General features: G+C 42.9%; 1 protein-coding gene across 2 annotated transcripts in view; it reads left to right on the top strand.

Moving 5' to 3' along the window:
• The first annotated feature begins 4,564 nt into the window (after positions 1 to 4,564).
• The window catches only part of SPATS2 (spermatogenesis associated serine rich 2), a 151,218-nt gene continuing 145,688 nt past the window's right edge, over positions 4,565 to 10,094 (top strand). Inside the window, exons 1-2 of one of the 2 annotated variants that reach the window (XM_058742896.1) lie at positions 4,565 to 4,854; positions 5,613 to 5,692. The gene's annotated coding sequence lies outside the window, so the exon portion shown is untranslated. The remainder of the gene's footprint in view (positions 4,855 to 5,612; positions 5,693 to 10,094) is intronic. The other variant, XM_058742895.1, reaches the window with a different exon arrangement.

Raw genomic sequence — 10,094 nt, 5'->3', positions numbered from 1 at the left:
AACAACAGACATGTTACTTAATTTAAAGCCTCAGTTTTCTCATTTGTTACATGGGAATAATGATGCCTGAATCACAGGGATGTTGAGACAATCAAATGAGACCATGTGTTGAGAGCGCTTTATAAACAATAAGACATTTTGCAGAGGTTAGTCATTATTAATTTTAAAAAATGGTGACAGACTGGGATACCTGGGTGGCTCAGTCAGTTAAGCATCTGACTTCAGCTCAGGTCATGATCTCACAGTCCGTGAATTTGAGCCCTACATAGGGTTCTGCACTGACTGTGGAGCCTTCTTGGGATTCTCTCTCCCTCTTCCTCTCCCTCTCTCTCAAAATAAATAAATAAACTTAAAAAAATGGTGACACGCTGTATAAATGAAAGAGCATGCTGAAATTCCATTAATAAACTTATAGTAAAGCAGTATTAGTTATTGATTAGTCTTACGTATAGAAACAAAGTCACTAAAGGGCAAATTCACGGCACCTGGCTGGCTTAGTTCCTAATGGATGCCACTCTTTTTTTTTTAATGTTTATTCATTTTTGAGACAAAGCATGAACGGGGGAGGGGCAGAGAGAGAGGGAGACACAGAATCCGAAGCAGCTCCAGGCTCTGAGCTGTCAGCACAGAGCCCGATGCGGGCTCAAACTCACAGAGTGTGAGATCATGACCTGAGCCGAAGTCAGAAGCTCAACCGACTGAGCCTATAAACATCTGATATACAATTGGCTATGTTACTCCTGTCTTTGTACCTCAGTTTTGTTATCTGTAAAATGGGAAATGCTGACCTAATCAAACCCATTTAATAGAACTTTAGAAAATGAATGTTCAAAGAAACATGAATCCCATGCAGAACTCTCTTAGGGAAAGAAGCTTCCTTGGGGGAAAGCTGCATACTATATAGTGCATTCATTTGATTGTTAACAAAGCACATTACCAAATTAAATGCTCTGGGATGTAAAGAAACTAGCTTAACTTTATCTTACCCAGTGTTTCCCAAACTTATTTGCAACTGGAATAGTTTTTTCAGGTCTAGTTAGCACTCCATGATGCTAATTTTCTAAGACACAAAGTTTGGTCTGCCCACATGAATACTCTTATTAGGTACTAGAGGTGGGGCAATCAAACAGAAAAGTACACCTTATGAGACATTCTCTGGTGGTCTTCTTGCCTATAGTGGTTTGTAGTTTCAACTTTAGTTAGCAGAGACTTCTAAGAAAATCATGTTAATTACAGTCATTAATTATCAAGTCTCCAAGATCATGAGGAAAATTTTTGTTTCTCAGACTAAATTCAGCCTCTTTTTTTTTCCTAATAAAAATATGGAATCTGACAATCACTTCAGATACAAAATATCAACTCAAACAAACATAAGAAAAATTTTGATTTCCAGGATCTATTTGAAAACATGTCAAATTAGGTCTTTTTAACATCTGCAAAATATATCTGTCAAGATGAAGATTATGTCATGACTTATCCTTAGTTCTAATTTTGCCACTTGATCATTAGGTAACCTGGGATAAATTAATTCCCTGAAGGCTGAACTGAGACATATGGATGTTGTTTCAAAATGATCTTTTGCAATCCTTAGCAGTCACTCTAATCATTTCAGAAATTTGGTTGTTTTTGTGTTTTCTTCAGAGTATGTCACAAGTATTATATGTCGAATTTATTACAGCATTTCTTGTCCTCCAGTACCTCCAGTATAATTTACGGATGGACTTTAAACAATTTGCAATTCTTTCCTTTTTTAAAAAGTTTGTTTTTAGAGAGAGGGAGAGAGTCCCAAGCAGGCTCTGCACTGACAGCATGGAGTTTTGCAATTATTTCAAAGCAGTCGATGATCATTTTGTTTTATTATGCATACACAATAGAAAACATATATGTAAAGAACCAAGATAAAATTAATCTTTATAATTCAGGTCCAAAAGATATTTTTGAAACATTTATTCAATGTCTGTTTGGAGAGATAGAATGTGGCATGGAGAAAGGGTGAAAGTGGGCCATGAGTTACAGTACCCCTCTTGCAAACTCCACTTAGCAAGTTGTATGCTCTATGTGACCCACACTTTCAACCACACTTTAAACTATACTCAGAACTCTCTCTTAGAGATCTGTTAAATATGATATTCTTCACATTGTTAGATTTCCAGTGATGCTTTGACAGCTCTCATAGATTGGGCCTATGCATGCTCCTTAACTCACCTCCCTTCTACATATCTACATATGGAATATCCGCATATAAAAACTGTCTCCCATTAAACCACTGGCTATCTTGGGAGAGCCATCAGATGTCTTTCCTAACACTGTGAGATTTCCAAAAGTAGACTTTATTTTCCTCCCAAAGAAACAATATTGGTTCTGCAGCAAGGGGCCCTATAACGAAGAGTTTTCTTTTTTATTAAAAAAAATTTTTTTTTAATGTTTATTTATTTTTGAGACAGAGAGAGACAGAACATGAACGGGGGAGGGTCAGAGAGAGGGAGACACAGAATCTGAAACAGGCTCCAGGCTCTGAGCTGTCAGCACAGAGCCCGACGCGGGGCTCGAACTCACGGACCGCGAAATCATGACCTGAGCCGAAGTCGGCCGCTTAACCGACTGAGCCACCCAGGCACCCCTAATGAAGAGTTTTCTAGGCAACTTTTGGTAGGTGAAATCTGTCATTATGGAAGGGACCTTGGATTCTCTTGGTTCCAGTACCATTCTTCAGCAGCATGAAGTTTCCCATTAAGCAAGGTCATAGCATTCCATTTCTACTATGTATGGGAAGGAAGGGACGTTATGGAAGAATTAGTCACTCATTCCTGTGTTCCTACAACACTTTGTACTTTTTGTTTCGACACTTTTCACATGCTATTATAAAGTTAATTATTTAATAGCTTTTATCCTCCTTTACAATAGGATACTCTTCTTGGGGATAATCTTGCTTTTATTCTTCTTTGTAAGTGACCCAAAACCTAGAACAATGCTTACCACTCATTGGGTACTTATTTCAATTTAGTGAATGAAAAGAAAGCAGATATTTGGAAAGTTTGCTTCTATTTGAATATTTTGAGAAAAGATGCAATAGTAAGCAACCTATGTATGATGCCCTTGCTAGCTGGGTGACCTAGTCTTTTGCTTATTTAGATCTGTAAGTGATACGATTGGATTAGACCAGGCTTTATTAGCCAGGGGTCAGTGGGCTGCGGGGTATTTTTGACCCTCCAACCTCGTGCAAAGTTAAACACAAAGGACGAGATAACTTCTGGGTATCTGAGATCTGGCTATCTGAGATCTACTACATACACTACTTCATTGCAGGTACTGCGACTGCAGTAACGAACATCTGGAAAACAAACCTGTGCCTGTGGTGTCTAGCTATACATACTCATATACACTTCCAGGTTTGTCGCTGATGCTTGTCCAGAGTTCCTTAACCTTTGGCCTCTAAAGCTAAGAACATGGGGACAGATCCTGATTAATCTTTTCAATGCTGCCTAAATCCCCAGCCTCTGGCCGCTCCTAATCGACCACCGACCAGTTGACGGTGGGGTGAGTACTTCACACTTTCAGGACACTGGGTAGAAGGTTGCACAAATACTACAGACGGTTCTGGCCCTGGGGAGGTTGGGAATCTGATCATGAAGTCAGAAGGATATTTAACAGAAAGATTCACTGGCGGCCTGACCACAGCCGCATGGAAGAATGTAGACGGCTGAGCAAACCAGAGATCCGACTCAGAAATGGGCTTGGGCAGCGTCTGGCATACGTGGTAGAGAACCTTCAAGTCCAGAGGTTATCCTTCCCTCGATCCCGCACCAGCCTCTACGGACTCCCAGGAAGCTGAGCGGCCGCGAAGTCCGGACGTCCGGGAGTTGCCTGAGGTCGGGGACTCTGAAACGGCCTTTTGGAGTCAAACTTGGGTCGGGAAGCAGGCAAAGGAGAAGGCGCTGGAAGGCCATGGGGCGGAGTCGTGAGCTGCGAAAGGCAAGGCAGCCCGAGAGCGCGCGTCCCCGCGGGAACCTAGATAATAAAGCTCCTCGTAAGGTTCCTCTCGATGCGCCCGCCTTCGGCAATCTCCGGGGGAGTTTCGGCTCTTTCCGGCAGTTCCAGCTCCGGCCCTTCACTCCCAGAGCGCGCTGTTACCCCCCTCCCCACGCCGCCCGGCTCTTTGTGGGCCTGAGCTGTTCTGCACGTGGGCACATGCTCTAGTACTACCCCTCCCCACTTTCATCTAGTTTGTTGCCGACCCACTCCTCCAATCCCTACCCTTCCTCGTTATTCCCAGTTCCCGGCGACGCCCGAGCACCCTCAACTGAGGCGCGCGACCCGGCGGGCGGTGCGAGGCGCGAGGGTTTGGGTCTCGAGAGGAGCGGTAACCCGACGGACTGGAGCCCGCCTCCCGCCCGGCGCCTCTCCACTCGCAGATCCCTGGCGCGCGGGCCGCCTCCCGCCCGGCCTTCGCGCGCCAGGTGGCTGCAACGGCCTCGAGCTCGGCGCGTTGGGTTCGCGCCGGCGCGAGCACGCGCCTGTGCGCTGGCTGGCTGGCGCGCACGCGCCCGAGCGGGCTCCGGGGCGGGGCGAACAGCGCGAGCCCCGGCGAGGTCGGTGTGGATCCGCTGGCACTCCGGCCCCCAGCCGCGGCTGCGATCCCCAGCCCGCCGCCCGGCCGAAGCCGGGAAAGGGGCGGTGGGGGCGGGGCGGCGTCCGGCTCTGGGAGAGCTGGGGGAGGAGCGAGGCGGCGACGGCGGCCGCTCTAGAAGAGGAGGAGAAGGAGGCGGAGGAGCTCCTTTCCTCTTCTCAGACCTCGGAGCGTCCGGGACGCAGAGCCCGGAACTGGGGGGGACGCGGCATCTGCGGGGTCCCCGGGTAGGTGAGGCTGAGGGTGCTGGGTGGAGGGGTTGGTGGGGTGTAAAGGGGGGCACAGAAGTGCAGAGAGCGGGCTCGAGGGAGGGCACGGCGGAGGGGGTGGTTGTTGGGGGTTGGGGTATGGACAGGAGGGGGACGTGAGCCCTTTGGGACCCGGAGTGCCCAGATGGTGAAAGCCTTCTGGGGTCAGTGGGGCAGGCCGAAGCACACGGGTCCGAGTTGGGGGGTTTCCAGAGCACAGGCCAGGGAAACAATGGAGTAAGGGGGGACTCTGGTGTGAGCGTGTGTGGGGTATTGGATTTTAAGAAACAACGAGGGATCGAAAAGAATGAAAGAATGGGTCGTTTGGGTTGAGAAGTACAATGAATTGGGAATGCAGTGGGTATGCGTAAGGTCATTTGCGTGGGTGTCCGAGGTCCTCAGGATTTGGGGGCAAAGTGGGATTTGAAAAAAGATAGAAAGGAATGGGGGGGGCGGAATGGAAAATAAGGCAAAGGGTGGCAGAGAAATAAAATAGATGTGGTTTGGGCTTGATTTAAAGTGGAAGGGTAGATCTTGTTTGAGAGTACAGGGTAGGTGGACTAGAGTGGCATCTTTCTCCTAATTCATCCAGGATGATTGGGTTCTTTTGGAAGGTGGGTCTTTCTCAGGCATGTCCCTCTGCTGAGTACAAGCTATTCTTTTAATAATTTGGTTATTTATGGTCAATTTCATCGGTGAACCATCCCTGTAATATTTATTTCTCTTATGTTCATCAGGTTACTGTGTGTAATTTACCTGTGGTTAATGAAGCAGAGGAGAACATATCACCAAAAATAAGCATCTTGCTCTGAATTAGGTCAGTGATAATGCAGAGTTCAGGTGTTTGGGGGGAAGAGAACCAAGAGTTTGTTTTCATTTAGACCCAAAGGTGATGAATAGCATTGATAAAATCAAAGTTATCTATACTTTGTTAGAATTGCAGTTTCTCACTGAGAAATGTTCATATACCATCTGCTACTGGATTTATGCTCTTGGGAGAGTTTGGGTTCTGCCTCAAGAAATTCTTGATGCTGATTTCAAATTATCAGGCTGCCTTTTACCTTCCAGTTTGAATTAAGGTGATTTGAAAATACTGTGGGAAAGTATTTCTGGGTCATTATCTTGGCATTTCCTTAATACTTGGATTTCCAGACCAAATATTGAATGGTTCTAGATACAAGATTGCTGATTTTGAAATTGTATTACCATTATGTGTTCATAAATAGTTGATGTTAATCTTTTTATTTGTTGGGTATTAAGTTTTGCTGACTCACCTAAGATTTCTGGGAATTTATCTGTTTATATTTCTCAGCTAGGTCTTGGATAGTAGCATTAGACTAGTTTATAAAGGTCCAAAATAATGACCTCAGTTGTCACTTTTCTTATATCTTACAAAAACTGAATAAAGCAAGGAGTGTCTTCATTAGTGATAATGTGGCTTTTTATTGACCTCTTACAGTAGATGAGGCAAGGTGCTAAGTTTGTTATGCATGCATTATTATCTCATTTAATTGAATCCTCACAGTTATTTCCTGTGTTATAATTAAGAGGTTAAATAACTTGCTATGGTCACAGAGGTAGTAAATAAAGCTGCATTCACACTGGGCTCTGTTGGATGCCTTCTTTAGAATCTTTGCTGTCTGGTTCTACTTGCCTGTCTTCCTCCTCCTAATCTTGGTTGTAGTACAAGCAGCATGAATTGGTTGAATCTTGGGTTTGATATGATAATGGTGATTTAGATGAAGATTGGGTTAGTGGGCTATATCTGTAGACTTTATAAATGTTTATTGCTCTTGTGAATTAACAAGTCTTCTGGGGTCCTGTTAAAGCACATCTTGCTAAGGGTTTGACCTGTGAACAGGCTTATTATTTTGTTTAGTCTAGTGTACTGCTGAAGTACTGTGCCTAGGTGGCGCTCTTCCTTGTAGAAGTCAACACAACCAGTTGTGGAGTCAGAACCAATTAACTTTGGAAAACAATTGAAAATTGTGGAGAGCTCAAGTGCCCTCCCAAGCACCTGTTGAGTCCACAGTTGGTACTGGCATTATCTCTAAATATAGACAGGATCCTCTTAGAAACCAGGAGTGAAACAAGTAGAACTGAGAGAAACAGCTGGGTCCTGAGGGAGGAGCCATAGGTTGCTGGCCAAAAACATCAGCATAGCCCCTGGGGACTGATCCAGGAGTGGCAAAGGGCTACAGATACTAGTGAATGGCAGGAGGGGAGGGTTGAACATATATGTATTCTTGGCACTGAACTCAGTGTTTTATGTATATTACTTCATAAGATCTTCAAACAACCCTTATAAGGCAGATGTAAACATTATCCCTGTTTTTGAGATGAGGCTGAGAAGGGTTAGTGTACAAAGTCACTTAATAAAAGCAGTAAAGGAAGATATTATTATTATTATTATTATCATCATCATCATCATCATCATCATCATCATTGCTGCTTGCTGTTTCCTATTGTAGTGGTTCCAAAATTAAACGTGGGAATTAAAGTCACTCTTTAGGATCCGCTGTGCTTCTTGTTAAGAGTACAACTGATTATTTCATTCTTGTTACTTCCATTGGAGACTAGAAGGAAGAGCTTGATTTTTTTTCTGATTTAATTGTTGGGAAGGAGAGCCCACTCATTATTTAGTAAACGATCTCCTGTAGAATATAATTCAGCTTCCTCAGCTGCTTAGTGTAAATGTGTAGCAACATGAAAATGGTGTGTCCATCCCTCCTATTCCGAGGTCTTGACTTTCAGGTAAGTTATCTAGGCTGTGGAGGATGACAGTAAAGCATGCTTGTTACAGACTCTTACCACTTTTCTTGATGTTTTTGACACAAAACTGTGACCATCATTCTTGCTCAGTTACTTTAAAAAGTTGTGGTAAAATATGGATTATGTAAGATTTACACTTAAACCATTTAAAGTGTATGGGTCAGTGGCATAAAGTACACTTACATTGTTATGCAGCCGTCACAACCATCCATCTTCAGAACATTTTCATCTTCCCAAACTGAAACTTTGTACCTATCAAACAACTCCCATTCCTCTCTTCCCTCAGCCATTCCCCTTTCTGTCTCTATGAATAGGACTACTCTAGGGGTCTCATACAAGTAGAAGTAGTAGAATAATAGTGTTTGTCCATCTATGTCTGGCTTATTTCACTCAGCACGATGTCTTCAAGTTTCATCAACGTTTGAGCTTGTGTCAGAATTTCATGCCTTTTTAGGACTGAATAATATTCCATTGTATGTGTGTACCACATTTCGTTTATCCGTTTAGACACTTAGGTCATTTCCACCTTTTGGCTGTTGCAAAAAGTGCCGCTAGGAACATTGGTGTGCAAGTATCTGTTCCAGTCCTTGCTTTCAGTTCTTTTGGGTATATGCTAGAAGTGGGATTTCTGGGTCGTATGGTAATTCTCTCTTTCATTTTTTGAGGAAGTGTTATTACTTTTAAATGGTGATTTTATTTGTGTTCACCCGAAGGTAGCACTTGGCCTTATGTTTGAAGGATGATGTTTTCTCTGTTGACTTTTTCTATACTGTTTGTAGGACACTTGTACTGGAAATGATTCAAAAGGAAATGATTTACCTAGTTGTCACGGCTCTCTCTTAGCTTCTGCCTATTTATGTTTATGTATCATGACATCTGGCAAGCACATTCAAATACATTTCAACTTAGCAATAAAAGTACTTTTGAAAATCTTTCAGACAGTTCAGCTGATGAGGAAAATGGGAATATCTGTTGTAAAGTGTGAAATATATCCAATGTGGAAGGAACCATTTGTTATATATATATAGATCTTTCCAGTCATACCTGTAAATGTAGATAATCGCTTAAAAACATTATCTGTGGGGTGTGTGGGTGGCTCAGTCAGTTAAGCATCCTACTCTTGATTTTGGCTCAAGTCATCTCTCAGTGAGATTGAGCCCCATGCTGTTAGATGGAGCCTGCCTGGGATTCTCACTCTTCCTCTCTCTCTGCCCTTCCCCCATATTCTCGCTCTCAAAATAAATAAACTTAAAAAATATTTAAAAAACCCATTATCTATACGTGTGTTTGAAAAATGGGTCAGTAGTATAGAGCATTTTCAGTTCTCTTCGCTGCCTTTGAAATCCGGGGTGCTTTTTTCATCTAAAGATGTTTTACATGCTGCTGGTTACTGTTTAACTTGTTCATCCCTTCATTCATTGAAAAAAGTTTGAGTGCCTGCTATATGCTTTAAATATTTCAAGAAGGTAGCTGTAATGTAGGAAGTAAAATTGGCTCAAGTCATTTTTTTTCTCCGTCTCTCTCTCTCTCTTTGAGTTCTCACATAGTACCAAATATAGTTGAAATAGCTGCAGACTGATAGTGAACTCTCTCTTAGGGATGGGTCTAGCCTCCCATTTCATTTTTTCTAAATGTCACAAGGGGGTTAATTATCCCTGCGTCTTGCTTCTTGAGAGTATTGTTTACAAAGGGACTTTAGGCTCCTATGCCATTTTCTGGGAGCTTCACAAAAGAGCCCACACTTACTTAGAAGCGGTCTGTTGTGGGGCACCCGCGTGGCTCAGTTGGTTAAGTGTCTGACTTCGGCCAGGTCATGATCTTGAGTTCGAGCCCTGCATCAGGCTCTGTGCTGACAGTTCAGAGCATGGAGCCTGCTTCAAATTCTGTGTCTCCCTCTCTCTCTGCCCCTCCCCCCCTCAAAAAAAATGAATCAACATTAAAAAAAAAATTAAAAAAATAAAAAGAAGCGGTCTGTTGGTTCTGAAATACAGTTGACCCTTGAACAATGTAGGAGGAGTTAGGGGCACTGACCCCTGTGCGGTGGAAAATTTGTATATAACTTTGGACTTCCCAGACACTTAACTATGTATTATATATTGTATTCTTATGGTAAAGTAGCTAGAGAAAAGAAAATATTAAGACCATAAGGAAGAAAAAATATTCTTTCAGTACTGTATTGTATCAAAAAAAATCCATGTATAAGTGGGCACATGTAGTTCAAACCTGTGTTGTTCAAGGGTCACCTGTATTTCTAAAAATTTAAAGTTGTAAACACCTTATCTTTAGGTTACTGGATATTAAGATTTGGTTAGAAGCCAGCATTTTGTTCGCCATGTTCAAATCTACCGTGGTGGTACACAGATTCTGCAGGATTTGAGGATATAGCCATTAGCTTAAAGGCAACTTCTACAGTCATTGTCCTATGACTAATTTGTGGCTAGGGGTTA

The sequence above is a fragment of the Neofelis nebulosa genome, chromosome 8 (genome assembly GCF_028018385.1).
Source record: "Neofelis nebulosa isolate mNeoNeb1 chromosome 8, mNeoNeb1.pri, whole genome shotgun sequence".
NCBI classification, from domain to species: domain Eukaryota; kingdom Metazoa; phylum Chordata; class Mammalia; order Carnivora; family Felidae; genus Neofelis; species Neofelis nebulosa.
The sequence above is the reverse complement of the archived record's forward strand: the minus strand, read 5'-3'. Positions and strand labels throughout refer to the sequence as shown.